Source organism: Fukomys damarensis, unplaced genomic scaffold (genome assembly GCF_012274545.1).
Source record: "Fukomys damarensis isolate Sample0158 unplaced genomic scaffold, DMR_v1.0_HiC HiC_scaffold_4, whole genome shotgun sequence".
NCBI lineage: Eukaryota > Metazoa > Chordata > Mammalia > Rodentia > Bathyergidae > Fukomys > Fukomys damarensis.
Genome location: NW_022900916.1, coordinates 56,237,366 through 56,264,927, shown reverse-complemented (window position 1 = coordinate 56,264,927; position 27,562 = coordinate 56,237,366). Strand labels below are relative to the sequence as shown.

The window sequence follows — 27,562 nt, the reverse complement described above, 5'->3', positions numbered from 1 at the left end:
AAAAAAAAAAAAAAAAAAAAAAAAAAGAGTAGCTTGTGGAATGGAACCAGGGCAGGGTGCAGGAAGAGTGGAAATTTGAGTTACAGTTCTGACTCTGTCACTATAACACTTTTTGATCTTGGGATTATTTTTATTTATCAGTGAATAACACCATTGAACTAGATGATCTTGAACATCCTATGCATGTGTGTGTATGTGTATATATGTTTTTGTTTTTTTGTTTTTTTGTTTTTTTTGGTAACAGGGATTGAACTCAGGACCTTGTGCTTGAGATGCAGGTGTGGCATCACTGAGCTAAATCCCTGGAAATCCCTGGCCCTTGAACATATATGTATTACATATGTATATTACAAATTCTAATCGTTTATGTGGCTCAGAATAGAATCTTTTCATGCTGAAAATCAGCAAGTAGTAGTAAAATAAGGCCTCAAGTAATAATGTAAACTTCACTGGAATAAAGTTTTCTTTTATTTATTTATTTAAGTTTTTTGTCTTGTTTTGTTTTTTTTGAGATGGAGTCTCACTATGAAGTTGAGACTGACCTGGAACTCACTATGTAGCCCAGGCTGGTCTCGAACTCACAGTGATCCTCCTGTTTCAGCCTCCCGAGTGCTGGGATTACAGGTGTGCACCACCACACCCAGCTAAACTGTTCTCTTTTAAAGGGTTGAATGTGGGATTTTACTTGGGGGATGTATACACAGAGACCTCAATACACAATGGTTCTAATTAAAGTAAAACAAAATATTAACCTGTAAATTAGTTTTTTCTTTTATGGTTGAAAACATATTGTATTTTCTCTTAGCAATACTCTGCTTAGTTAGGTAAATTAGTGGTTTAATATTTAAAGGAAATACTCATCTATTATAATATTGATGATTTTCACAATTAAAATGTAGAAATTATAAATACCAACTGCTTAGACTCCAATTAGCTTATTAACAAGTGGAAGATAATGCGCATATACCAATTTTATATTTTTCTTGCTTAATATATGGTGTTAGGCACTGCCGTCCCTTAACACAATTATAACAAGCTTCATACAAGTTAGCTCCTGGCCAAAGTCTGACATAGGCAGTTAATATCTGGGTTTAATTGTTGATGAACAAAAACCTCATTTTTTTTTTTTGGTACTGGGGATCTAACTGGGGACCCTGCATTTATGCAGCAGGAGGCAGAACCACTGAGCTAAATCCCAGGCCGAAACTCATTTTTTTAGTGTTGGGGTGTGCGTGTGTGTGTGTGTGTGTGTGTGTAAGCTAAAGGATAACAGGGAATAGGGAGCTCAGCCATTGCACTTTTGATCTCAATGTAAAGATTATTAACAAAAGGTCAAGAATCTTGTTGCCAGCTAATTAAAATATCAGTGTTATCCATCTTATAAATTTGTTCTTGGATTAGTCATATATGTGTGTGTGTGTATGTGTGTGTGTGTGTGTGTGTGTATGTGTATACATTGTGACTATACCCTTTATTGTAATGAATTAAATGTGTAAGTTCCAAGAAGATTGCCATATTAACCTTTAAAGAATAAATACTCAAATATTTCTGGAGTTGATTTTTTTCCTTATAAAACTGAGTACATTAACATATGCTCTTCCCACCCATGCCAAAGAGAAATTGAATTTGGGAAAAATGCAGAAACATGGAGAAAATTGTAAACAGAGAAATGTAGACTGGAGCAAATAATTATTGAAGATATTCTTTACTGGTGATCACAGAACCTACTGTTATGCACTGTGGCTACTACAGCTGAATTAATTGTACTAACTTTTGTAGAAATTAGTCTTTTTAGATTAAAGTCACTTGGGGTTCTGATTAAAATGCATATTCCTTGGCCTCAAGACCTGATTTTCTTCAGCACATCTGAAGTAGGGCTAAAGAATAAATATTTTCCTACAAAGACTCCATCTGATTCTGATATTCATTAAATATTCTCAAATCATGTGAAGCCCTAGGTTCCATCCCAAGCAACAATACCAACAAAAAAAATCCTAAAAGACACCGAGTTATTATGTGGCAGCAGTCTGGACTCAGGCAAGGCAATCATTTTGCATTTTTTTGCCCACGTTTTACACCACATTCAACTGCAAGTGACCCCTAACTTTTCTTCCATTCTCTAAAGTACCTTTTAAAAATTGTAGAAAAACATATGGTTAAGAGAACACTTTTTTTTTCATTAATTTTATTGGTACATTTTAGGTATACAATGTACTAGTAGTACTCCATTTTCTTTATCCATTCATGTGTTCATGGACGTATATGCTGTTTCCAAGATCTACCTATTATAAATTGAGCTGCTAATAAATATTTAAACAAATTAGTATTTATCATAAAATATTTTTGAAATAACAGAATAGATAATAGATAATGGGAATATAAACTAGTACAACCACTGTGGAAATCAGTGTGATGATTCCTCAAACAATAATCAAGGAAATTCCATTTGACTCTGGTATCCCTCTTCTTCTACATTTCTTCCCCAAAGAATTAAAGTCACATCATGGGGACACACACACTACTCTAGTAAACTGAGCTACTATTTAAATATAGATATGTGTGTATTCCTGTGATATGACTTTAATTCTTTGGGGAAGATATCTGTTACTCTGCCATAAAGAAAGGTAAAGTTGAGGTATTCAACTAACATTCATTAACACAAGTTAATGCAGCCTGAGGCCATAATGTTAAGTGAATAAGTCAAACACACAAGATAAAATATCATGATTTCCTCTATATGAGAAAACCTCTACCCCCTCTTTCTCCCTCTAACAGAGGTAGAGAGTAGGGGTAAATTCAAATAACACCCCAGTTATCTGTTCTGTTGTTTGAAAAGTGATTTTAGAAATGTTACGGAAGAGAGAGAAATGGAGAATATTCGGGTGATTCAGGACCTTTCCAGCGATACTACACACTCTGTCTCCAATGCTACCTTGACCGGATGAAGACTTCAGTGCCAGGGCGCTATGGTCAGCCTCACAGAGAGTTGAAAGCATGTTTCAGTGTTTGCTGTTCCCTGTGTTCTTAGCGTGGTTCAGCTGCTTGCTGTGTGACGGTGGGCTGCTCATTTAATCCTACTGTGTCATCACATTCCCCTCAGCTAAGTGAGATGGTAGCAAGGATTGACTGAATTAACATCATTATTAGTAAGGATCAATAAACACTGACATTTGCTGTCATTATAAATGGTCTTATCTTGACACTGACAAGCACATTATGCTTGTAGTCATCAGTTTCGTCATCAGTGAAATGAATAGCTAAATGACAGTTAAGAATAATAAATTCTACACCAAGAACAGCCCAGGATCACTACACATGAAATCAGTAAAAGATTATTTTGAAATCATAGCAGTTGTGAAACTCATTTGTTTAATAATTCGAAGGTAACAATCTACTCCTTCTCTAGAATTACAAAAACAAAAATAAAAAAACCCCAACAAGTTGGCCTCTTGCTTTCCTACTTAGGGAACAAGTATACTGAAGAACCAGTCTTGTTGTCTAATGATCCAAGAACCTAAACTTTGAATTTCATTACTGTTATGATTCCAGATCCCACCAGAGTCTCTTATCAAATGTGGCCTCATTAAGCATAAGAGGCAATGCACTTCTCTGTGAAATTGTGCTGAGCGAACTGGTAGCGCACCAGAGCCGAAATGAAATATAATTATTTTGAATCTGTTCCTATTGGACTGCAGTTACCCATCACAGACAGATATTAACACATGAAGACTGCCTGTGAATCCTCTTCTATTTATCTAAGCATTATCCTGAGTAAGAAAACCAAATACCAAGCTTACTCAAGGAGGCTTCTGTCAAAATATGAGATAACTGTGTAATCCTGTGTTAAGTAAGTTACTGCTACAACTAACCCAATAGATATTTTTTAACTCCTCTGTTGAAGATGGAACTGTTCATATATAGGCCTTTCAAAATGTGACCTGTGCTTTTGGATAGCAAGGAATTTTGCAAATATATTTATAACCTTGGAAAAAGAGAATACACATTGTCTTTTGATAATAATTGCTAGCATTGTTATACCAGTGTTGTGTATATGTTAACAATTCATTTAATGTTTTTACAGAGGAGAAAATTACAGTACAGTGTGGTTACACAATTTACCCAAGATACCATCACTAGTTACAGACACAACTGGAGCCATAAGCAGAAAATCTAGATGAGTCTGTGGTTGTAACCACGAATTATTATTTTTTCTCATTTTACTCTAAATTTTATCAGTTTCCTTAGGCAGAGAGAGAAATAAGCACTGAATACGGAGGCTTAACACCGCAGAATACATCTTATCTAGTGATATTTATGTCTCATTTTGTTTCTCAGTGAGAAAAATATGATATCAAGCACAACTCAGCTTTAAAATAGGACAAAGGAGTTATAAAGTGGTTATAAAATTTTCCTGCAGAGATCTGGAGACGTTAATGAAAGCAGGAACAGGTACAAGCTTTGGAGTCTGCGTTCTTGGCTAAAGCCACTAGAAAATGTGTCTTCCCAGTGACAGCTAGTAGTGGCGGAGGGAACAGAAATAACCAGGAGACAATTAGTGATTCCAGAAAGAAGTGACAGAACATGAGATGCTTGGGGGTAAAAGTGGGCTGCTGGGATCTGCATCTGATTGTAGCTTCACTGACAAGCTCAACTCAAAACACAGCTAAGGGTAAATTTTAAATGGTGTTTCAATAGGATTTTACTATTCTACCTGAGTTCCTAGGATCTACTGTTATAAATTTAGCCCACATTTTCCATCTCTGAAGTTTTTTTTTTTTTTGAGAAGCAAAAGATACTTGGGCAAAATTACAAACTCTTCCCTGGACTTACTGGGAAGCAGAGCACTTCTGTGTTTTATTGAATTGAAATTATACTATTCTTTTGATATCAGGCGCATTCACTATTGGATAGACACTTCATATGTAAAACAAGTTAAATACCAACTAAAGAGAAAAATAAAAGCCATTTATAATCTTGCAGTTCAGAAACTATCAGTTAACATCTTTCAAAATAGTTAAATGTATAGTTATTAGAACTTTGAGAATCAATGCAAGTACAATTTTAAATCTTATAGTTCGCTTAGTGTGACTGTTTCTCTAGGTCATTACTTATTTTTAAATTTCACATTTGAAATATCATTCAAGGGTGGATAGTAGACCTTTCTACACTGTACCATAATTTCTTCTATTTGCCTCTACTGCTGGATAACTAGATTCTTTGTAGATGTTCCCTATTTTACAAAAGATATATTTTAATATATGAATCTTTGAATTTTAAAAATTATTTTTATTTTGTGCTTTTTATGATAGGCACTTATTTTGAAAGATTGTACACTGTAAAATAGAACCTTTAATATATATTACAAACCATTCTACATAAATGTCTTATCTTTTTTTAGTTTTATCCTCTGTGTCAAATGATGTCTGTTTCTCCAAATCCTCACAAACATTAAAAATATCACTCAACATTTCTTGATTAATTTAACAGATGAAGTCTCAAAACATATTCAATTCCTGTTTTTTAAATGTTTGTCATTGCTATTCCCAATTTTGTAAATCAACTATTTATATCCTTTGATCCTTTTAAAGATCTAAAATATTAAAGAAGTGTTTTCTAATGTATGTTATGATCAAATTGTTGGGAATTCTGAAAATTGGTCAAAACAAAAACATTCTAAATGTCAATCTACTTCACAAGGAACTTAGTCATCTTACTTTATTAAAGCTCAGCAAGACTATGTTTATGAGAAGTCTAGAAAGAGAACAAATAAAGTGTCTTATCAAAGGTGTTATATTATAAACAGGGCAGAATTATCCTTACAGTTTTGGAGGCAGAGAAAATTTTCTGTGTACACAGACCTCTTCCTGAGTCTCATTATTTTACTATAAGTGTATAATAATTCATTACTTCTGAATTCACATAATGAATTATAAGAACTTGAAAGAGTGTGTAAGGAAACAGTTACATAAATATTGTCAAATATCCTCTCCATGTTCAACAACTCTGGGTTAAGCAGTCTAATACCTTCCTCAACCCTAGTCATCAAATTAGCTTTCAATTTGTTTGACTAGATGCACAATTTTGAGGATGTGCATTTTCTTTGAACATTTTTCCCTCAATCCTCTGGTGTCTCTTTTCCTTAAACAAAGGGCACAAGTTTGCTTAGCTGCGAAATTTGTCTGTACTTTTCAGAAATTAATGTGAATCTTTCTAAGTCTGAGAACAATAGTTCTATTTGGCTTACTTCCACTGGTCTGCAGGGAAAAAAAGGTACAAACTGTAAAGAGAGTAACGATTTGTAGAAATCTGCAGGAGGTCTTGGTCCTTGGTCCAGGAGTACTACTGCTGACAATTACACAAATAGTGCTCCTATGCAATTATCCCAGCAATAACCAATAGCAAGCAGAAATTATAGATTCCTGATGCCATTTATGCCCAGAAGATTCTGTACAGCACTTTGTTTGATTCAAAATGGCTACCTTTATTTTTTCTCCCTTTAAAGAAGAGAATCAGTTGACTCCTTAGGTGAATATAATTTTCTTCCATCTAGTTTTAAATAGCATTAGCACAGCCATCAGGTGGTAGGGTGAAAGCTAAACATGTCTTCTCTTGGAGGCATAAATGACTAAAATACTAGGTAATGTGGATACCATCTCCCTGGTTTTTGCACTTTAAATGGCATTAACCTTATGCTGTGTAGAGTTATGATTTCTTAAACTGTTTTCTCTGTACAATGGGCAATCAGTTCCACAATTTAAAAATATGCTCCCTGCTGTCAAGTTTTCCTGTTGGCTTTGAGGACACAGAAAAAAATTAATTCATTTTGTTTTTTCATTTTTGTATGATTACTACATTGTATTTATTTCCACAAGTCCTTCAATGTTACCATTCAACTACCTGTAATTGAAAATTGCTTGTGTTTACTGTTTGGCCAGGAGGTTAAATTTCAGGATATCGTATAATATATTTTAGGCAAATCAAATTGAAGTCTTCTTTCTTTATTTTTTTAATTTTAAAGATGCAAGTATTAATAGCCATGAACGGAACATATTGAAAGTAATAGCTTATAGGTTATTAATAAACCAGGCAGCCCTTTTAACAAAAACTAAACATAACTGCAAAATAGAGGGAGGAAAAAAATCACATGTACACCAAGGCCCCTCAAAATACCCCCTCCTACTAAAAAAATGGCTACATGCAAAGAGAAAGTGGAAAGTAGTTTTAGTGAAGCTCCTTTTGGAATTTGTACAGATTCTTTTTGACTGAAAAAATGAACAGACTGGACAAACAAATTTATTGCTCCACCTTTAATCCATTGAGTGGAAAGTGGATTCCAGTGAGCAAATACATTGTGTCTTCGTTGAGGTTTAAAAAGCTGACATTTCAAAAGATTGGAAATTTAGAAGCTTTTAATAAAATGTTTCATATTTTTTTGAAGGAAGTGGTGATATTTTTGCTTATTTATCTATTAGAAAAACAAAAATGTTCTGTTAATTTTCTATGCTTAAATGATGGAGCAGATATTGCCTGATATAATCAACAAATGCTTGTTGGAGTCAACATTATTTGACATAGTTGTTTTCCTGAAGCCCAGTTGAGTTCCATGATGGTTTGGCTTAATGGGATTATACTCAGGTTTTAGTCATAAACCATGATGTATTTTTAGAGTAATGGGTTGCTCAGGAAAATTTTCACATAGTGATTTGGCATATATGGCAGTACAACTCAGGATTGATCTGTCCACCCAAAACTCTTTCTGTCTTTAAGTCCTTCAATTAGCTTATTCCCATGGATTTAATTACAAAGTCACCAAAACACATCAGGCTAAGTTGTTCAAAGAAGGGAATTAACCATTTGAGTCTTTACTGACTAAATCATTTGTTCTGTTTGATAAGGACCACAAAGTTTATAGATCCCTCCCAGTTGATAACTGTTACTAATTCTAAATCATCACATAGCTCTGGAATGAGTGTTGGATTCCCTGCAGTACAGGGAAAACTTTTAAACTATGCTTATTTTTCAAACACATTTCTCATAAGAATTTTTTTATTACATGTGGAATTTAGTATAAAATCCTAATGAATTGAAATGGTTGTATCAATGTACACAGTGTGACTTTGATTTAAACAGACTGTCCACAGTGTGGGGATCTATGCTTATAAAGAACTAAAATCTTGTTAAGAACTAAAATCTTGATCCCCCCAAAATGGAATAACTCTAAGAACTCATAAAACAATGAAAGAAAACACACAGAAATCAAATAAGATGGATAAATGTTTAATATTACTTAGGTGTTAGCCTTCAGGCATTTAGGATGCAGTGAGGTCATTCAGAATACAATAATGGCAGTGGAAGTCCTCATTCCAATGAAACAGATGTGATCCAAACCTGGATGCTCTCATCAGAGGGGCAGTGATGTGAACCATATGCTGTGAGCTCAACCCGCATCTGTCAGGATGAGCCCCTTAGTGCTTCGGCTTTGAACCTGAGGCTGCTGTGCGTCCAGGGGTTGGACTCATGCTTGGGTCTGTTTGGGTAAGTGAATGAGCAGCAGTCCTCAGTACCCTAACTCATGATACAAAAATACATTTTCATAGAAAAGCTATTATTCTTGTAATAACACATTGTTTGTGTTTTCCTCATACTTCCACATCTTTATTCATGTTTACAACTTAGGCCAAACAGAACAGTGTTTAGATAAAAGGACTCTAGTGAGATCTGTTCTAGAAACAGAAAACGCATGATCTGTTTCCTATATTCTTTGTCTTTTCCAATTTCAAGTCCTTTGCTCTACAGACAAGCTCTGTGCTTGAAACAGTATAATCTGGGCACCATAACAATACTTTGTAACATTATGTGAAGGAAGATTTTAAGGATGTTAAAATACAGAAAAACAATCAAGACCATAGATTTTCTAACTCCAGTTTAAAGTTCTTTCTTGATAGCATTAGAAACCTAGGAGACATCAAACCAATGGGCATTTCCACCATCTTCCCATTTATGTGATTTTCCCTTCCTTTTCATCAAATGAAAAGACAGTGTGCAACTCAGACATGCTGGTGTTAAGAACCTGTTACTGGAATGGCCAGGAGTGAATACAGCACACTTGTTGGGGAATGTAACAAACAGCTGATGCAGCCTGCAGTCCAGTGGGAATTATTTTCTGCTCAGCACTCCATTGGTGGCTACATTTGTGAATCAACTAAAAGCAGCTTTTACTGATATGGTCACTTTGCTTTCATTTCCATTTTGAAGTGTGTCTCTTTGATGGGTGCGTAAGGAATCCACACAGACACTTCTGACAGAAGACACTGGGCAGAAGATATGACTGGATTTTGAGCAATCCTTCTATCACAAAAGTAAAGACACCGACTGCTGAGTAAAACACAGCAAGCCAGTTTGTAAAGAGACCAAGAATTGTGTGACAGGAGGACCTGAGTCACTGTTCAGGCTGCCTGTCTTTGAGGGCTGGAGAGAAGCTTTCTGTCTCACAGGAGAAAAGAAAAACTTTCCCAAGGCCAAAGCACACCAGGATGTAAAAGCTTAGAGTAGAGATTTGTTGACCTCTTATTGCAATCACCAGAACCTCATTTCTTTGTTCTTCTTGTCTAGGACCTTCTCCTAGAATTTAGGTAGTCTCCTCTACAGATCTTGTGTTGGACTTGTTCATTACTAGTCTGAACCTTTGCTTTTTCCGTTTCTTACTTATAGTGTATAGTCTCTGCCTGCTGTGTGTCTATTCAATGTTTTCACTCTCCTTCAAAAGTTGGGCTTAAATCTAGTTCTTTGGGCATTATTTCATAACTAAACGGTTCCTGGGTCCTTGCTCAGCCTTTCATCTGTATTTAGAACAAATGAGACTGATTTAGGCTACTGTAATTTGCATTGGAGTAAATATTTGGTAGCCTTATGGTTGGGTACTGATACACATGAGTAGTCATGCTCTCCAATTGTACTCCAGGCTCTTGAGGGAAAGAACATGTTGCTTACACTATGTTTTCACCCCACCTCCCTGTATCCAGAATGGGCTGGTAACCGGCACACAGCAGGTACTTAGTACAAGCTATGGCTGTATAAACAAAGGTCTTTATGATGGGCCTGCTCAGGGAAGATGAACATCAGGAGTGTGGAAGAGAGTGGCTGAGTCACACGCTGTATTCCGAGTGCTGCTGCTTAAGCAACTAACTCTGAATGCAGCGACTTGGGTATAACAATAATTTGCTAGGTAGCAGGATTTTCTCTGTTCTACATGGCCTCTTCTCGAGTCTCTCTGGATCTACTTGGTGAATGAGTTCTAAGAGTGTACCAAAAGGTAGAAAGTAAGAGCTAACAGGCTGGTTAAAGGCTGTCTCTAGAATTAATATCACATTGCTTCATTAGAAGCAAAATCTACCTCTTTATGCGGGAGTGGTATGGCTACCTTGCAGAAAACCACATGTACTTTGAACAAATTTAGAAAATAAAGACTACTGCATGTTGTCTCACCAATGAAACTACACAATGCCACATTATATAAGGGAGGAAGCCTCTCAGTAGCGATGGCAGTTAATATTTATATAGTACTTGCTCACTTTGTGTCTGACACAGGGATAAAAGGATTACACACACTCTCTCGCCTGATTCTCACAATTTAGGAGTTGAGGATTCATCACTGCCCCCATTTATAGAGGAAGCAACTGAGATACAAATAGGTAGTGTAGGTTACTCAAGTTCTTAACTTTTAAATGGTGGAGGCAGGATATGAGCTAAAGCAGCCTAATGTCCCCATCCAGTCTTCTCCCTCCTGTCTCCTGTTCAGTGGTGACACAGTACAGAATAAAATAAATACCAGCATCCATTTGACTAGAGCTTACAACCTTACAAATCTCAGTTTGACCCAATGTATATGCTCATGGAACCCTTACCCCAAACCTTTGATTATTATATAGCATAATTTGTGTGTGTCTCCTTGATTTTTATCATAATCTTAAAAACGGTGTGTATTAGAAATGCTTCCATTCTAAGAAACGTGGTTAGTCTCCCTGTTTTTCAGGAAAACTTAGTCTTAAATGTCTTGTAAGATCGATTAATACCTTTCTTTAAAGCCTTCAGAAGTAGGGTTGATAGGATGACGAGGATATACTGTCTTTAGGGCTCATGAGAGATTTGGTCAAAAATATTTTGCATTCTTTGTAATCTTGGAGAAATTGCTGACCTGTCCCTTCACAGCCTGATTTCTTGGTTTGTATATCAGAGCTAATGACAGCCATCTTTAAGGGTTTTGAGAATAAAATAATATACTATGTGCAATGTACCCAGAAGTAATATGTTTTCATTCAGTGCTATTTCTTTTAATGGTGTTGTGAGTATTGCACAGAACTGATACATAAAAACATTTCCTTTGCAAGCAGCTACCTTCTAAAGGTGGAGCAAATCCTCAGTGAAATCCAGACACCGAATCTCTTATATACAACTACATAAAATTTCCAGTTCTCTTCTTAGTATTCAGTGTCAGGCTAGGCCCCATACCTTTCTTCCTGTGCAAAATATTCTGTAGATTTAGTACAAGTGGAGGGATATAGAAAATTCAATCCAGTCATTTGCCTTTTCATTTTCTGATGATTCTTCCCAGTTCATGTCCAGCTTTGAGTGAACTTAAGCTCTTCTTTGCAGACCACAAACCTTCCCTCTCCACAGTCCCATGTAAAAAGTATAGCTCAAGGTGCTTCAGCCCTGGATTAGGGCTTGTTATGAAAATTTCTCTCCTGCTGTCCCTAATTTGAAATTTTCTTAAGAGAGCATGGGAGAGATTTTCATTTGGAATTTACATCTGAGCAATATGTTCATTTTGAATTCTTAAGCTTTACATGCATTCTTTATTACCAACTTTCAAGAGGAAGAATTTTAATCATTTCATTTGTTTACTCTAACTGACAAATTTTATTGTGTGTGTGTGTGTGTGTGTGTGTGTGTGTGCGCGCGCGCGCACGTGTGTGTGTGTCACAGAGCATGTATGAAAAAGTCTTCATGTGAGCTGAGTAATTCTCTCAATTGGCTAATGGACACCCTGATAGACTTGAGACCTCAGAGCTGCTGGAGATTGGAAGAGGAGGTCAAAGGAATATAAAACACATTGATTTATTTTATACGTCTGGAAGACAAGAGAACTGATAACATCAGTTATTGGGAATCCTATCTCAATGCTTTCCGTGAGGTCTCTCTCTTTCCCTTTGCTTGGGGAGGTAACCTACGAGTAACTTTGTTACTTTAAAACTTTAAAAGTGGCTCCATACTACGCAGGATTCTTACATCTCACAGGTTCAAATCTTCTATGAACCCAACCCCTTTCTCTTTCTTGCTTCCTTCTTTTCAACCAAAAATTTTTTAGGGGACTCAACTGAGAGACATTAAAATGATTTTTAATTTTATTTTGAGATAAGGCCTCACTAAGTTCCCCCGGCTGGTCTCAAATATGTGATTCTCGCGCCTTAGCTTCTGAGAGTGTCGCCGAGCCCTTTCCTTTTAGGTGACTTTACTCATTTTTAGTAACCCCCTCCTTTTCTCCATGCTTTTTCATTAAGTTTCACCAGCCTATAATAGATTTCAAAGTGTATTCTAGGAAGAATGGATGATTTCAATTTTTCAGGTTCCTTGCTTGTTTTCTAATGACTGTTTCCTGTTTTGTTGACTATTCTGCATTGTGTTTTTTTTTTTAAAAAATTGCCCAATTTTAGGGATATAGTGAAGTGCAAGGACACATAAAAAAACATTGAGATATTGATTACATCTTAATATTGGGAACTGATTTTAGAACATTAATCTTAAAAAAAGAAAAATTTGTTTAAAAAAAGGTGTATTTTTTAATACACCCTTTCACCTCCTGTGTGATTTAAGTAATCTGTATGTATAAGTATCCTGAAATTAACAAGCCAGGCCTTTCTTTTAGAGATGCTAATTAACATTCACAAACACAGGTCTCATTATTTGGATTCTACAGTTTAGTAAAAATATAAATTCCTTTGGTTCTCAATTTCTTCACAATTCCTTATTAAGATACAATGACTAACACTGAGAATATGAACTTTTGTCTCTTAGTTTGTTTACCTAAAATTTTCAGCAGTTAAGTCCATAGGTAGTACATGGGCTTTATTCCCTCAGGTAGATACTATTAATCTGTTTGGATAAAGAGCTTGAACTGGATCCAGTGCATAGGCAGAACAGACTATAGACTCTCTAAGTTTCTGTCCGCATATTTTCCCTCCTAATTTTTCTTCCAGATGATGCTACAGAAATATGGATTTCAATCATAGAAACTCAAATATGCCACTGAAAACAGAATAAGTCATTGTGAAAACGGAATAGCATGCTGGGCCAGTTCTCAACCTACTTGCCAACTCTGATGTATTTGTAGGCGTTTCTGGATGGCTTGGTTTTCTGAAATCATGAGTAGATTCGTGTAAAACTTGGCTGGAATTGATTAGTAGCATCTGTAGAGGAAAAGGGAGGGACTGTAATGGGAGAGACCTGTATGGACCCCCTGTATTATAGTCATTGCTTAGTGAAAAAACAAAGGGCTCCCTTATATTTTGGTTCCTCAGCTGCAAAACAGAGTCTACTTGAAAGGTCAGTGTAATTAATTTCTGAACATCTTGAACACCCACTTGAGTACACATAATAGAGTCAGGTCATATAGAAAATAATAGAAAATGTAGAAATCTAGCTTTATCAAAAGATTACAAGTTGTATCATTTGATCCCTCAGACCCAACTTTCTCATTTTATGAAACTAAAGACAAAGACCTGCTTTATTCTGCTGCAGTGGATACCTTTAAGACTCCTGACATTTAAAAACCAGAGAGGCTGAACACTGACTCTCTGAAGAATGCGCTCTAATTCTGTAAAAAAGGTGGTCTAAATCTTTATGGCTATACTGAAGTGACACAGTGTGAGGGAGTACTCTGAAATCAGGGCTGCTTTTCCTTTCAGAAGCAGACACTTACCTGGGCCCAAGTTACCTCTGATGTGCTCTCCAATGGTAGGCTGTTGGCAAGTATTTATTACTCTCTGCAGTTAAATTCCTTTTCAGAGGCAGTGGGGCCCTGAGGGGATGTCAAACAGAGGGAGATGAGAGGAGTATGGGATGAGATGTCTTGTTCTATAACTTCCTTTCCCAGCTGTTACTTGATCTATTGGATCAGCTTTTCTCAACATCTCGTGTGTAACTTTCTGGCAGAGTTGTTGAATTATGTGCAGACACTTCCAGCAAGCTGCATAGGTCAGGGGGCTTTTCTCTGGCATTTAGCTCCCACATACTTGAACAAAACCTCAATTTGCTAGGGTTTTTAACACTAAAAGCTTGTTCTCCTCATCCGATTTTATTATTTCTTCCACACATTGTTATTCACAACACATCTGGCTGCAGGTTACAGCGTTTTGGCTGAGTTTCACTATGCTAACCTCTGTTACCTCTCCCAGGGTTTAGGAAACAGGCCCCTCTGGATCAAAATATTAATGATCGTAAGTACAGCAGTAATCCCTCTGCTTTTAAAGTAATGCAATTCCAAGCCGAAGGGCAGCAGCACCAATTAAAACAACGGGAATCCTATATATTCTACCAGTAGGGTACACAGATGCACATGCAGAGGCTCAGCTTGGCTCTGATCCTCATAACTGGATGCTTCCTCGTGCTTCAGTGTTCTGAGGCTCTAAATGAGAATAATGATTCCAGCAAGGAAATTCGGTTGGTGAAGGAGAGCCACTTAACAACTGCTGAGCTAAATGTTTGTGAAATTGCCCATTGGTTCATGGCAGTCTCGTTACTTCTTATGACACTCAGTTTTGGAGGTGAGGGAAGCCTGTGTGACTCTCTCTCTCAATTCCTCTTCAGTCCTCTGGGCTGTTTGCGGTAATTAGAATAGTGTATCAGGGAATAATAGTAAGTTTTATTTTTGACTCAGTTGCTACCTGAGAGACAGACTTTCCGCCTGAGACTTTTAGCCCGAGGGTGAAAATGAATGAGCGAAGATTACAAAATGGGTCGAGTCACACAGCGTAGGTAGCCTGCTGGCAGAAATAGATTCATGGACTGAATCTTGTGAGGCTGACTTCTCTGCCAGACTACTCCCTAACTCCAGGCAGATAGTCAAAAGCCTTCAGTTAGTAGAGGGCATAATGAAGTTTGGTAAAGGTCTATGAGTTCTCAACAGAAAAGAAAGAAAAAATAGAGAGCACAGGGCTGGAAAAAAATTATATTTATATAAAAACAATTGGTGCCAAAAAAATGAACCTACAGAAAATGATATACATAACAAAGATCAATGCATGACCCAAAGGATCAAAGCAATATACCATTAAAAACATTGTGTATGCTTAAGATATATAGCATGGTATTTTGGCATATTTATATATGGAAATTAAGAAATAATGGGATTAAAGACTCTAATGAAAGTTGCAATTAATGACACTTATTGGGACTCCAGGTGATATTCTAAGTGCTTGGGCACAAATCGACTTATGATCCCCATGACAGTGCTGTGAGGAAGGGAATACTTTTATTCCCATTTTTCAACTCAGAACTTGATGACACGTAAAATTCAAATTATTTGCTCAAAATTAGCCTTCTTTTCTTAATCACTGTACATGTACTTCAACGTCTTCCTAAGCGGCACAAAAGTTTTTACAAGAAAAACTAAAACAGTTGGACAGCCAGTATGGAAAATATTGGTCTTCAGAAGTCTGTAGGATTGAGCTAGAAGGGGGAGCTATGTTCATTTGAGGCAGATGAATAGTATTAATAAAAGTACTCCAGCAAAAGGGATGTCTTACTCAAGGAGACTGTTGTAAAACCATGTTTTTAAGTGGTGGATTCTTTTTCTTAATGTAATTGATGAATTTACTTTCCTTTGTCTCCATAACTCTCGATTTGGCCCTGCTAATAGTGAAATAATGAGTTTTCCTTTTTTAAACCATCTATTTCATGAATGTGATATTAAACCCCTATTTCTTTTTTTTTCAGCTTTAATTGAGTTTATTGGTACATTTTAGGGATACAGTACAGTTACATTCATTGTTGGGATCTTGTACCTCTCCATGACAAGTCTTGATTCTCATTTTTTCCCCTTGTCCCTGCCCTCCCTTCACCCCCTCCTCCCCTCCCCATCTACAAACACTCTATAAACCCCTATTTCTTAAATGTGATTCTTAATGATTTTTTAAAATCAATTTTATTGGTACATTTAAAGTATACACTGTAATGACATTCATCATTGGAAATTTGCACCTTTTCATAATCCATCTTGGTTCTTATTTTTCTCCCATTCCCCTGCCCTCCCTTCAACCCCTCCAACCCCTACAAAGACTTTGTTTCAACTTTTTCATTTTCTCATATTAATTTCATTCCCTTCTTTCCTTTCCCCTACCCATCTCATTTCTCCTTCCCTTTGACCGTTTTCTTCCTATTTCACATTATCTATTATATCTTTTAGTCCTCATTTACACTTTCAGTTTCTCGTACTAGAGAAACTATTCAGTATTTACATGTGTCCTATTTATTTCATTTAAGAGTGTCACCTCAATGTGCATCTATTTAGCTATAAATGTCTCTAACTTCTCATTCTTTATGGCTGAGTAGTATTCCATTTAAAAAAAACCACATTTTCTTTATTCAGTCTCCAGTTAATGGGCACTTGGGCTGTTTCCAAGTTTTAGCTACTACAAATTGTGCTGCTATGAACATGGGTGCACATATATTGCTGTGGTATGGTTCTTTTAGTTCTTTGGGGAAGATATCCAGCAGGGGAATAGCTGGGTTGAATGGGTCTTCTAATCTTAGTTCTTTGAGGTATCTGCATACTGATTTCCACAGTGGTTGCAGCAGTCTACTCTCCCACCAGCAGTGGAGTATTGTTCCTCTTTCCCCACAGCCCTGCCAGCATTTGTTATTGGTTGATTTCTTGATAGCAGCCATTCTTTCTGGGGTGAGGTAGAATCTCATTGTGTTTCGTTTGCATCTCTTGAATGACCAGTGATACTGAACTTTTTAAATATATTTATTTGCTATTTCTACTTCTTCGTCTGAAAAATGCCTGTTCATTTCCTAAGGATATTCTTAACATCCATTGTCTTAGTTACTTTCTCACTGGTGGGACAGAATACTCGATATCTCAAGTTAAAGGAGAGGTTTACTGTAGATAAAATTTCAGTCCTTAGTTGGCTGGACAAGGAAGGGTGGCATGACAGAGGGGCATCACAGAACAGCAATGGCCCATGGCGTGGCAGGCAGGAAATGGCCAGAAGTGAGCCTTCTTTTTCCTTTTATCCATTCTACAAGCCTACTAGCTCGTTGCCAGCCACACCCAAGGTAGGTCTTCTGTCTTCCTCAGTAAACCCATTCAGCCATCCCTAGAACTACACAAATTCATCAGCAGACTAATTCAGTTATCATGCAGTCTTAATCCAGTATCATACACCAGTGATTTAGTTACCACTCCAAAGTCCTAGTGCATGAGGCCCTGGGGGAACATATAGATATAAGCCATTACACCTATTATATTTCAGTTCTTGAGGAATGTTAACTGTAAACTTTAAAATTAACTTAGAATAAATACAGCTGAGAGAATAATAATAGGACAATACTTATAGTAATTGGAAATATCAATGGTATATAAATAGTATGTCTGTTAGGAGCTTAGTTTCATTGAAAAATATATATCTATATGTTTGCATATTTAAGAAAATATTGCAAAGTATACTTCTAGCTTTCTTTGGGTGGTAAGAACATGGATGACTTACATGTTTTTCTACTCACCCTCCTGTTTCTCAACATCTAAAAATGGTATATGTTTATTATATCTATAAACATTAAAATGCAATTAAAAGTGAAAATGTCATTATCTCTAGCATCATGTTTTAGAAATGATCCTGACAGGTAGTTAACCAAGTTTGAATCTCGATTAATATATATTTATACTTTTTATTTAAATTAAATTTTCTGAAATTTTAAGTAAGATAGAATATTGTTTTCCAAATCTATAACAGGATTAGTCAAGGAAAAGGTGATCCCAATGGAACCAGTATTGCAAAGAAAATTGTCAAATCCTATTCTAAACCTTGGGTCTTTAGAATATTTCTCTTCTTTCTTGGTCTACAGTACTATTTTCTTAGGAAAAAAAAGAAAAGACTGCTGTGTATTGAAAGGAGAAGAAACTGTATCCAAAGGCAAGAATCAGCTTTGTATTTTATAGATACATTGAGCCATGCAGCTGAATTCTCAGAGGTCTTACGCAATGCTCTCTCACTAGGAATTTGGATGTATGTGCTTCTAGTTAGTTCCTAGAATGGACAATGGAATTAGTTTAAAAGATCTTGGGCCAGGAAGCCATAACCATGAAAACTTAATATGTTGATGTTACTATTTTCATTGACAGCATAAGAAAAGAGGAAGAAAAAAAAGGATTGGAATGAGACTAAAGGAAGGTTCTGACTGTGAATAAGGCGTGACTGTAAATAAGGCATGAAAAATATAGAGGGATGGGGTGGAGATTTAGCTCAGTGGTGCTGCCACCTGTCTTGCAAATGCAAGGTCCTGAGTTCAATCCCCTGTACCAAATATACATATATCTATATCTATATCTATATCTAGCTTCCTAGCTAGCTAACGACAGACAGAGGGACAGATGCAGAGAGACAGAGACAGAGACATAGAGAGGGGTGGTGGTTAGAGGACACGATTTCAAAAGAAGAAGATTGCTTAGCAGTAATTTATGAGGTTGCTCAACTTGGAACATCCTCCTTTTCATAGTCTGAAAGACATTATACCAACATATGCTTCCTCTTTTTACCTGGAGCAAACTGTAGTCACTGTACACACAGAAATTCTTTAGGAATGCCACTTATCCTGGTTAACTGGCTTGCCCAAACTATAAACCCAGGAGAGAGCTTAGTTAAAAATTGATGAGCCATTGAGATTAAAAGAGCAAAACAAACAGCCACAAAACAAATGAATGGTATGTGTCTCTGAGTTAGCCAGTACCAGAACTGTTCACTGCCAATTGCAGTTTGAACAGAATGGATTGTGTACAAAAGACGTGATAGCTCCTTCCCAGTCCCATTGCGTAGTCCCATTGCACCCCGTCTTTCCTTTTGCTTCCAGAGAACAAAAATTTTATATTTAGCCTACGCTTTCTGACTAACTGCTTACTCCACTGGCAGGGAGACAAAGAATTTGCTAACCACTCACTCTCAAGGCCTGCACAGCTTTCCTTGATCATTGTCTGTTTGCTGGCCTCAGCTCCTCCACCAAAGCAGATTCCAGCCAATTTGCAAAACTAATTAAAAATATTTTAAACCAGTGTAGCACTAAATTAATTTCCTGCTTATTCCAAGTAGTTCTGTTAATAAAAATAGAACGCTTATAGTGCTTGAGAGTGAAAGGACAGAAGATGGGAGTTTGTTGGCTTTCTTCTCAGAATGTGACATTGCTCACATCTCTTCCCCACTGCTGCCGGAAGTGGTGTTGGTCTTTGGTTGTGGGTGCTGGGAGGAAAGTTGGCAACACCGAGTTAAAGGCATATCTCTAGCTGAGAAATCCTGGCTGCCATCGCAATTAGTAAACACTATCGCTTACCCACTAGACTAAACCTGAACTCCAAATTCCTGATGGGAAGGGAAAATCAAGAAGGACAGAAAAGGATAAGTGTCTTTTGAATGCTTTGCTAATTAGAAATTCACTAAGGCAGGATATTTTACTTTTATTCCAAAACTCAGTCCAAGTAAAGTGTGTTTCACTTTCCTTTTTAATCTTATTAGAGCTAGTCCGTTGCAGCTCAAATTTAAAGAGTATGTAGTTTGTATTTTTTAGAAGCTGGAGTTTGGAAGCATCTTTGCTAGAAATAAATGAAAGAGCAAGAGGCATAGTAAGATTGTGTTCTTTGTTTACTTGACCCTTTATTGCTTCACTATATTCAGTCTCTTCTTATTTGTTGGACTGTATCTGGATAGGGCCTCAAGGGTCCCTCACACCTTGGATCAGAGGTAGCAGTGGAGTTAAAACAGGAAATTTGGTTGAGAATTTCTTGCCCAATCACCTCTGGTTTATAAAACGGCACCTCAAGGCAGACATAACTATTATATCCTTTCCCCAAATACTTGAAGTTTTCAGGGTTATTCTCAGAAAACGAGAGAGGGAAGACGATTGGTTCCGGCCCACAATCATCATGGGTATCTGCTTTCAAAACAAGCAAAATGTATTTTGCTGTCTTTACAGTGCCCGTTTCTTTTCTCTCAAGAGTATTTCCCAAGATAATAGCTGGTAACAGTTGGCCCTGTACCCGTCTTTTAAGTATAAGAACATTTTTATCTGTGTTATATTTTGAATGACCCCTAAACTAAAGGAAATATTTGAAGCTATAAAACAACTAAATATTAATGTATTGTGATTTATATGCAGTTTCTTTAAACTCTCTTATTTGTCTCTTGGGTATTCAATACCACTGGGTTGAAGCCTGTATGTTTCCTGAGATGGATCATCTCTGCCTTTCTCTAAGGTTTTTTTTCTCTTAAAGAGGCTATGCAGAGTGTGATGTTCATAATTGATCTAAACATGATTTAGTTAAATGAGAACATATGGCCTTTGGGTGTTGCTCAGGGCATGCTTTCATTAGACTAATTTTAGTGTGTACTCTTTTTATGCATAACATTTAAAAAGCACTTTGATCTGTGAGAAGACTTACACCATTCAGTCCAAAGTGTTCATATTTATAAGAAAGGTGTCAAAAACACATTATCAACATGAGTGTAGAAATCAGGAAGTACATCTGCTGAATCACAGATTGAACATTTTTCCAGTATTCTGGACTCAAGGATTCTAGGACTCAAGGATTAATAAAACATATGGCTCAAAAATTAGTAGTTATCAAAAACTCTAAATACAGATGAATAAAATAGAGAAAATTGCATAGGTACCAACTAGAATGTTCTGATGTTGGTAGAAAACTTTGTTGCCATTTACTGGCTCTTAACCAAGATCCTAAGATTTAATTTCCTCAAATGCTTTCAGCATTTAAAATCTTTCTTTCTGTTTCTCTTTGGAACCCAATTTCCTTTGGCAGTGAATAGACAAACAAGAACTAATAATGTACTTTCATTAGTTCCATTTTCTCTCTGAAGTCAGGAATTCCTTTATCTGATGCTCGATGTGAATGTTATAAATGATAAATTTTTACACAATACCCAGCCTAGCAGCTTATCATGTAGATCCATAAAGAAAAGGCTTTATTTTATAGCATAAACTATGCTAATGCAATGGGGAAATATTTCTTCTTTAATTTTCTTTTCATAGATTTTGACCTCCTAAGTGATGATGTATTTTCTTTCTGTAGATCTCCAAATGTAATATTTTGGCCAAACAATAGGGCATCGAATATCCCCTCCATAAAGCATAAAAGGAAGTTCACATCCTTAAAAAAATCTTCATTTTAACAGCTGAAGTATTTATTGAGACAGTGCCAAATGTTGTGTAAGGAACTAAGTAACCTGCTGGTATTGTATGTAAGGTCTATGTTAACTACAGTTCACTGGAGGAATTTTTCTTTGATCCTAGCTTGGAAAATAATTTTTAAGGATGGGGAGCACTGTCTTCCTAAATAAGTAATGAATGCAGTATTATATATTTTGCATTTTTACTTGATCCATCTACTGAAAAGTGTGGTAGAGGGTTAAAACTTAGCTTTGGCATCTTTAGTTGCCTTTTTGTGCTTTAAAGTCAAGGTATAATAACACTTAACTTCTAGGATTATTTGTGAATTCTACATAAAATACACAGAACCGGACTTTGTACCTAGTAAACCCTGTATATTATGGCAATCAGTACATGCACAAAGTAGTGTTGGAGGCAGCTACTTGTGGGAGGTACTTGAAAAATACTGTCCCTAGAAATTGGGAACAAGATGTTTCTCCATGAACGGGGCTATGGGAAAGACCTGTGCCCCTGTCATACAATCCTTAAAGAGGGACTCTTTATATAGGACCACTCTGAGTCAGATATGCATTTAAATATAAAGGAGGGGAGGTTTGGGGCTAACAAATTTTACTTTACACAAACATTTTCATGTGATTTATATTTTGAATGACCCTTAACCTAAAGAAAACATTTGAAATTACAAAAAAACTGAATATTGGAAATCATATCGGAAATCGGTCCTGGGGGGTGGATATGGAAAGTTTCGCAGTGAAAGACTGGCATTCGAGTTTCACCATAAATAAGGAGACACTCAGGCAAAGAAAATTATTCTAAGCATACCTTTAGATAGAAGGACTGAAATGTACGAAAGCCGAGAAGTAGGAAAGAAAAGCTTCAAGTGTCAAAAGAAGTAGAGGGGGTTAGAAGTTAGAAGACATGTCTTCTGGATGAGGACGGACAGGACATAAAGCTGCCACGATAGAGTGGGCAGTTTATATCTTGGTAATCAGTAAACAAAAGGAGTCACACCGGTATTTTACCCTCAACAGTGATAGTAATTAATTGGAAAAGAAGAAAGACTTCTCTATAAAAATGAAGTAGTTTTGCCACATAGAGAATGACTTTTGGACCAGGAGCATTAGTACAGTATCACCACGCAACCTGAGAAATGGGAACTCTTAGGTCCTATCCCACTATGGAATTAGAATCTGCATTTTAACCAGGTATGCAAGGTATTCACAAGCACACTGAAACCGATTAAACCCCGGTGGAGAGACAGCGCGGGAGTGTCTGGACTGAGACAGAGGCCACGGAATGGAAGCAGAGAAGGAAGACCACTCCTAGATACACTGAAGAGGTGAAATGAAGGTTTGTTTCTTAAAGTATAGAAACAGTGGGTGGCAAAACGTGACAGGAAGATAAATCTGTGTTTCCTTACTAGGGATTCTGGATGTAAGGTGGTAGGGGAAATTAGAAAAAGGACAGTTTAAAAAAATTCACTGATTTGCTTATTGTGTTGAAACATCATATAGTACAATGAAGAAGATCCATTAAAAATGGACTTAGATCCTAATGAGATAATTGACAATGTGAAATAGGAAGAAAAGGGCTAAAGGTGTAGGGAAAGTGGGAAGGGTAGGGGAAAGGGAATAAGGGAAAAGAAAAAATATGAGAAAATAAAAAAATGGAAATAAAGTGTTTGTAAATGGGGAGGGGAGGAGGGGGTGAAGGGAGGGCAGGGACAAGGGAAAAAATGAGAACCAAGACCTGTCATGTAGAGGTACAAGATCCCAATGACGAATGTAACTGTACTGTGTACCTAAAATGTACCAATAAACTCAATAAAAAATGGACTTAGTAAAATGAAGTCACATTATTAAGGAGAAAATCTGCAGAAAGTAAGTCTATTGATGTCAAGGAAGATTCTCAAAATGACAAACATTAGATGTATACTTTAGGACACATTAGAATGGGCAGTAAACACTCTGAAAAATTCTGAGATCATAAAGTCAATCTCTTGCCCCTCTATGCAGTATAAATGCGTAAAAATAAAACCATAAAGCACAACAGAGCTTTGTAAATTTGTATGTGATTTTCCCATATTGAGTTGGCAGGAGCTCAGCCTCTAGACTTGGAGAGGTTAGAGTCCTGGTGACTTCTTGGCATCAGAATTGGTGGAATTAAAAAAAAAATGCTTGGTTTGGAAAGATGTGGGGAATTCAAATATCTCGGTATGCTGAGTCAAAATGAAATGTTACTCAGGAGGGTGTTTGAGATGTTACTTAGCCAGACTGTGGAATTTCCTCATGTGTAATCACTCCCCTACTCAGAGTTGCCTGATTTAGCAAATAAAAATACAGATCACTGCTTATATATAAAATATGAATTCAAATTTACTTAGATATTATATATTATGTATGACATAAGTTCTCTAAAGCCTTAAATTAAGATAAGCTCTCTCTATATACATATAATATTACAAACATTATTGTTTAAAGACTAGCCTGAGAATGTTATAAAATGTCATGTAAATGTAAAATTTATAGAGCTAATCCCTAAAAGCATCTATGTATTCAATTGAAGAAAACAAAACAAAACAGGCTTGTTGGGAAAATTATGCCACGATTTTTCTGCTTGTGCTTGTGATAAAATTACTGACATTTTTTATAGCGTGAATACACATTAGCGTCTTGTTCCATAATCCCAATACAACATTTAGTAGGAAGGAAGCCTATAATTATGATATAAGTTATCAAGCAAATTTCAAATGTAGAGCTGGGAAAAAAGGTAAGCTCAATGCTTGAGTTTTAAGGGGGACTCTAATGTTAAGCAGATGTGCTTGTATTGAACAAGGAAATGTTGAAAATAGAGCTGTATCATAGGTGGTATCTAATATTAGAAACCTCCTCCCTAATTGGATCTATTTTTAGAATTTCTAAGTCATGGGTCTATATTGCATATGTTTTTCAATTAAATTCATCAAGTACATTAAGCATAAAATGAGATTAAAAATAGTAGGAAGTATAAACTATTGAGAGAAGACAGAGACACAGGTAATTCATTCCATCAAGGACCATTTGCGAAGGTTTCATAGAGAGTAACAAATGGGCAGCCCTTAAGATATAGGATTAAAAAACACTTTTCAGGGTGCTATTTTATCTGATGAAAACACATAGCAATTGTAGAGGAGAGCTTAAAACCTTCACCTCGAATCTTAAAATCTAGAAATATTGAAAAAATTTGATGTATTTTCTTCTATTGTTTTCCAAATGTATTAACATGAATATTAAATTATGCACATGTAATTTTCCACTGTCCTATTTTGCTTAATAAGTATCTTACACCTTTCTCCATGCAATTAAAAACTCGCTGTTAATATCACTTAAACAGCTAATAATTACTGCTTTATTTAGCTGAATAGTGATTTTTAGTAGAATCCTCTAACGGGGTTTTAGGTAACTTTCAGGTTTTTATTTTTTCTATTATAAGATATATTATTGTACACTTAATGAATTCTGTGGCTGTGATCATGATCATTTACGAGACTTAGAAGTAAAATTATTAGGCCTTGGGTATAACGTGACGTTAATGGACCATGCATATACTGTCAAACTGTCTTCCAAATGAATTGTCCCAATTTACACTTGAAAATGAAAGGCAGTGAAAAGAAGCACTGGGAGGTATAGTATGTGGTCAGCAACAAGAAATAGTTGGATGCTTTGGCCAGAGGATATGGGAGATGGATGGCTGATATTAGGTTAAAAGGGTAATTTAGAACCACCTAAAATGCCAAACTAATGCAATGAACTTTTCTTCTGCAGAGAGTTGTGAGCCATGGAAAGCTTCTGCAAGGAAGAATGCTATGACTTTAGAACTTTCTTGCAGTTAATTGCAGGTTATTTAATGTCTCTGAACTTTTGAATCATGCTCAAATAATATTTGAGGTCATCAGCTATCAAAATTTGAATGTCTGGAAATAAACTATTCCACTGGCTCCTCATGTTTAAAGATGTCATTGACATTTACCTTATTGAACATCAATTGATTTTTACACACTTCTGTCAGTGACTGCTTAAAACACCTGGAAGGCAGAAAGTAGTAGGTCACCTCTGCCACGGAAACTTTAAAATATATACTCTAGTGCTATATGGAACTACTGAGAGTGGGATAAAGATTTATTGAAAATTTAAGGTCTTTCGAGGATCTTCTTTTTTAATGATGTGCCCTGAAACAGTTCCTGGTTCTGAGCAGGACTAGAATAGCAAACGTATTATTAAAGAAAGCTACTTAGGCACAAGTTGAGCTACAGCTATGGAGGTGTCTAACATCATTATGCAGTGTGCACTTTCTCTGTAACACTAAGTATTTGTAAGAAATGTTGAAGAAATAAATTACTCACGTCCAGATATATTTTACATTTTTTAGGTAAAGTTGATTTAATTTGATTTTTCTTTCATCACATAGATGTTTTCCAGGATTAAATTTAGAGTCAGGCTGATGTTGCTCATTTGAGCAGACAATGGAATCGTCTCTTTTTGAAGGTAAAGGTGAAATCCATTTGTTTCTTTTCCATGAATGCCTGTCCACAAAAGGGAAGATGGATTCACTTGGCAGAAAGGGAAAACTGAATAACACTGTGAATTGTTTTCCTTGTGTCTTGATATCATAACACTCTGGGGTTGGGAGAATGCAAGCTTCCAAATTTGGAATCTATTCAAACCCTGAAGGTTCTGAGTTTCCAATTCAACTTGATCTGTTCAGCTTTTGGATTTTGTCTGTCTTCTGCTGTCATAACATTGCTTCTCAATTCAAAGAAGGGGAAAAAAGAGATTCGTGGAATCTCAAATAGAGCTTCTCTAGTGTGGCCAGATACCAAGTGTAAATGAATCAGAAAACTGAGCATTAACTTTTACTTGAAATAGATAAGTTTGTAAAAAATAAGGATAAAATTGCATTGATGGTTTGAAATGGCAATTCAAGTATTTTTATGGCACCTATCACCAGATACGCTTGGTCAAGAGAGTGAGGCACTCCACTCTACAGCAGTCGTTGGAGACATTTTGTTAAGCTGAAAATGTAAATAGCCTCTGTCTTTTATACTGTTTGACTCTGACATTAATGCAGTATTATTTAAGTGACTTAAAGTGTATTTCTGACCAGGCTTTCAGTTTTGTCATAAGACTGCCTAGAATGAGTTTTTGCTTAAAAGGCTAACCACTTACTACATTTTTCTTTTGGTCAATTTAAAGCGAATAAATCAGGTCAGTTCATTTTATGACACAAAGGGAAAAATGATAAGTTTCTTACACTGGACTCTTTTATTTTTCAGTGTCTACAGCTAAAATATCTCCTCCCCTTTAAGTACAAGATGACAGGTCATTAATCCTTAATGTAGACTCGTACCTCTTCTGGGTATTTGGAGGAGAAAACTCATTGAAATTCTTTTGTTTTATATGTGATTGTCCTAATAGAAATTTGGAATTCATATTTATAATTTGATGAAATGAATAGAAAGCATAGAAATACTTTTAAAAAGTGGAAGTATATGAAATTACTTCTATCTATAGTCAAAGCTGTTTCTCTATACTTAAGTGTCTGCTGCTAACTTTTCCATAGAACGTAAGTTCTGCAAGCTGCATATTTTTAGAATGAATATATTTATTCCATTTGAATTTCTATGTTGGCCTGGTGTGCTTAATGTAATTTTCTTTAATACTTTATGGCTTTTCTGAGAAACATTATATCTTCTTTAACTCTACCAAAATGTGTGGCATTGATCTATCATCTTAATTTCCTTTTTTAAGGAAATGTACACTTATTGGGTGAAGGGTAGCTAGATGTGGCTTATTTGTAGGCAGTGGAGAATATGGTAAGGACACTGGTGGATGTATTCTGTATTCTATGGCTATAACATTATTTCTCCTTACATTTTCTTTCTCTCCAACTCTATAGAATGCTTGAAAACCTTCTAAGTGGCAAAAAACTGCTATCAAACAACTTACATTTCAAGCTTGACTAGAAAGACTTTACAATCTGTAAAAGGCTTCTAAACACTCAAATGAAGATGGGAATACCCACTTCCCTATTGTTCAAAGTAAATTCAATATCTTGTTAGTCTATCCATTGA

General features: G+C 36.1%; 1 protein-coding gene and 1 long non-coding RNA gene across 3 annotated transcripts in view; one reads left to right on the top strand and one right to left on the bottom strand.

The window, feature by feature from the left end:
• Positions 1 to 27,562, top strand: part of Nxph1 (neurexophilin 1) — a 289,544-nt gene that overhangs the window by 101,153 nt on the left and 160,829 nt on the right. The window lies entirely within an intron of this gene.
• LOC104867633 overlaps positions 8,363 to 27,562 on the bottom strand; it is a 169,498-nt gene continuing 150,298 nt past the window's right edge. For both annotated transcript variants that reach the window (XR_781823.1, XR_781822.1), the window contains 3 exons: positions 13,979 to 14,077; positions 13,367 to 13,466; positions 8,363 to 8,527 (listed from right to left, as the gene is read on the bottom strand). This is a non-coding gene — a long non-coding RNA (uncharacterized LOC104867633). The remainder of the gene's footprint in view (positions 8,528 to 13,366; positions 13,467 to 13,978; positions 14,078 to 27,562) is intronic.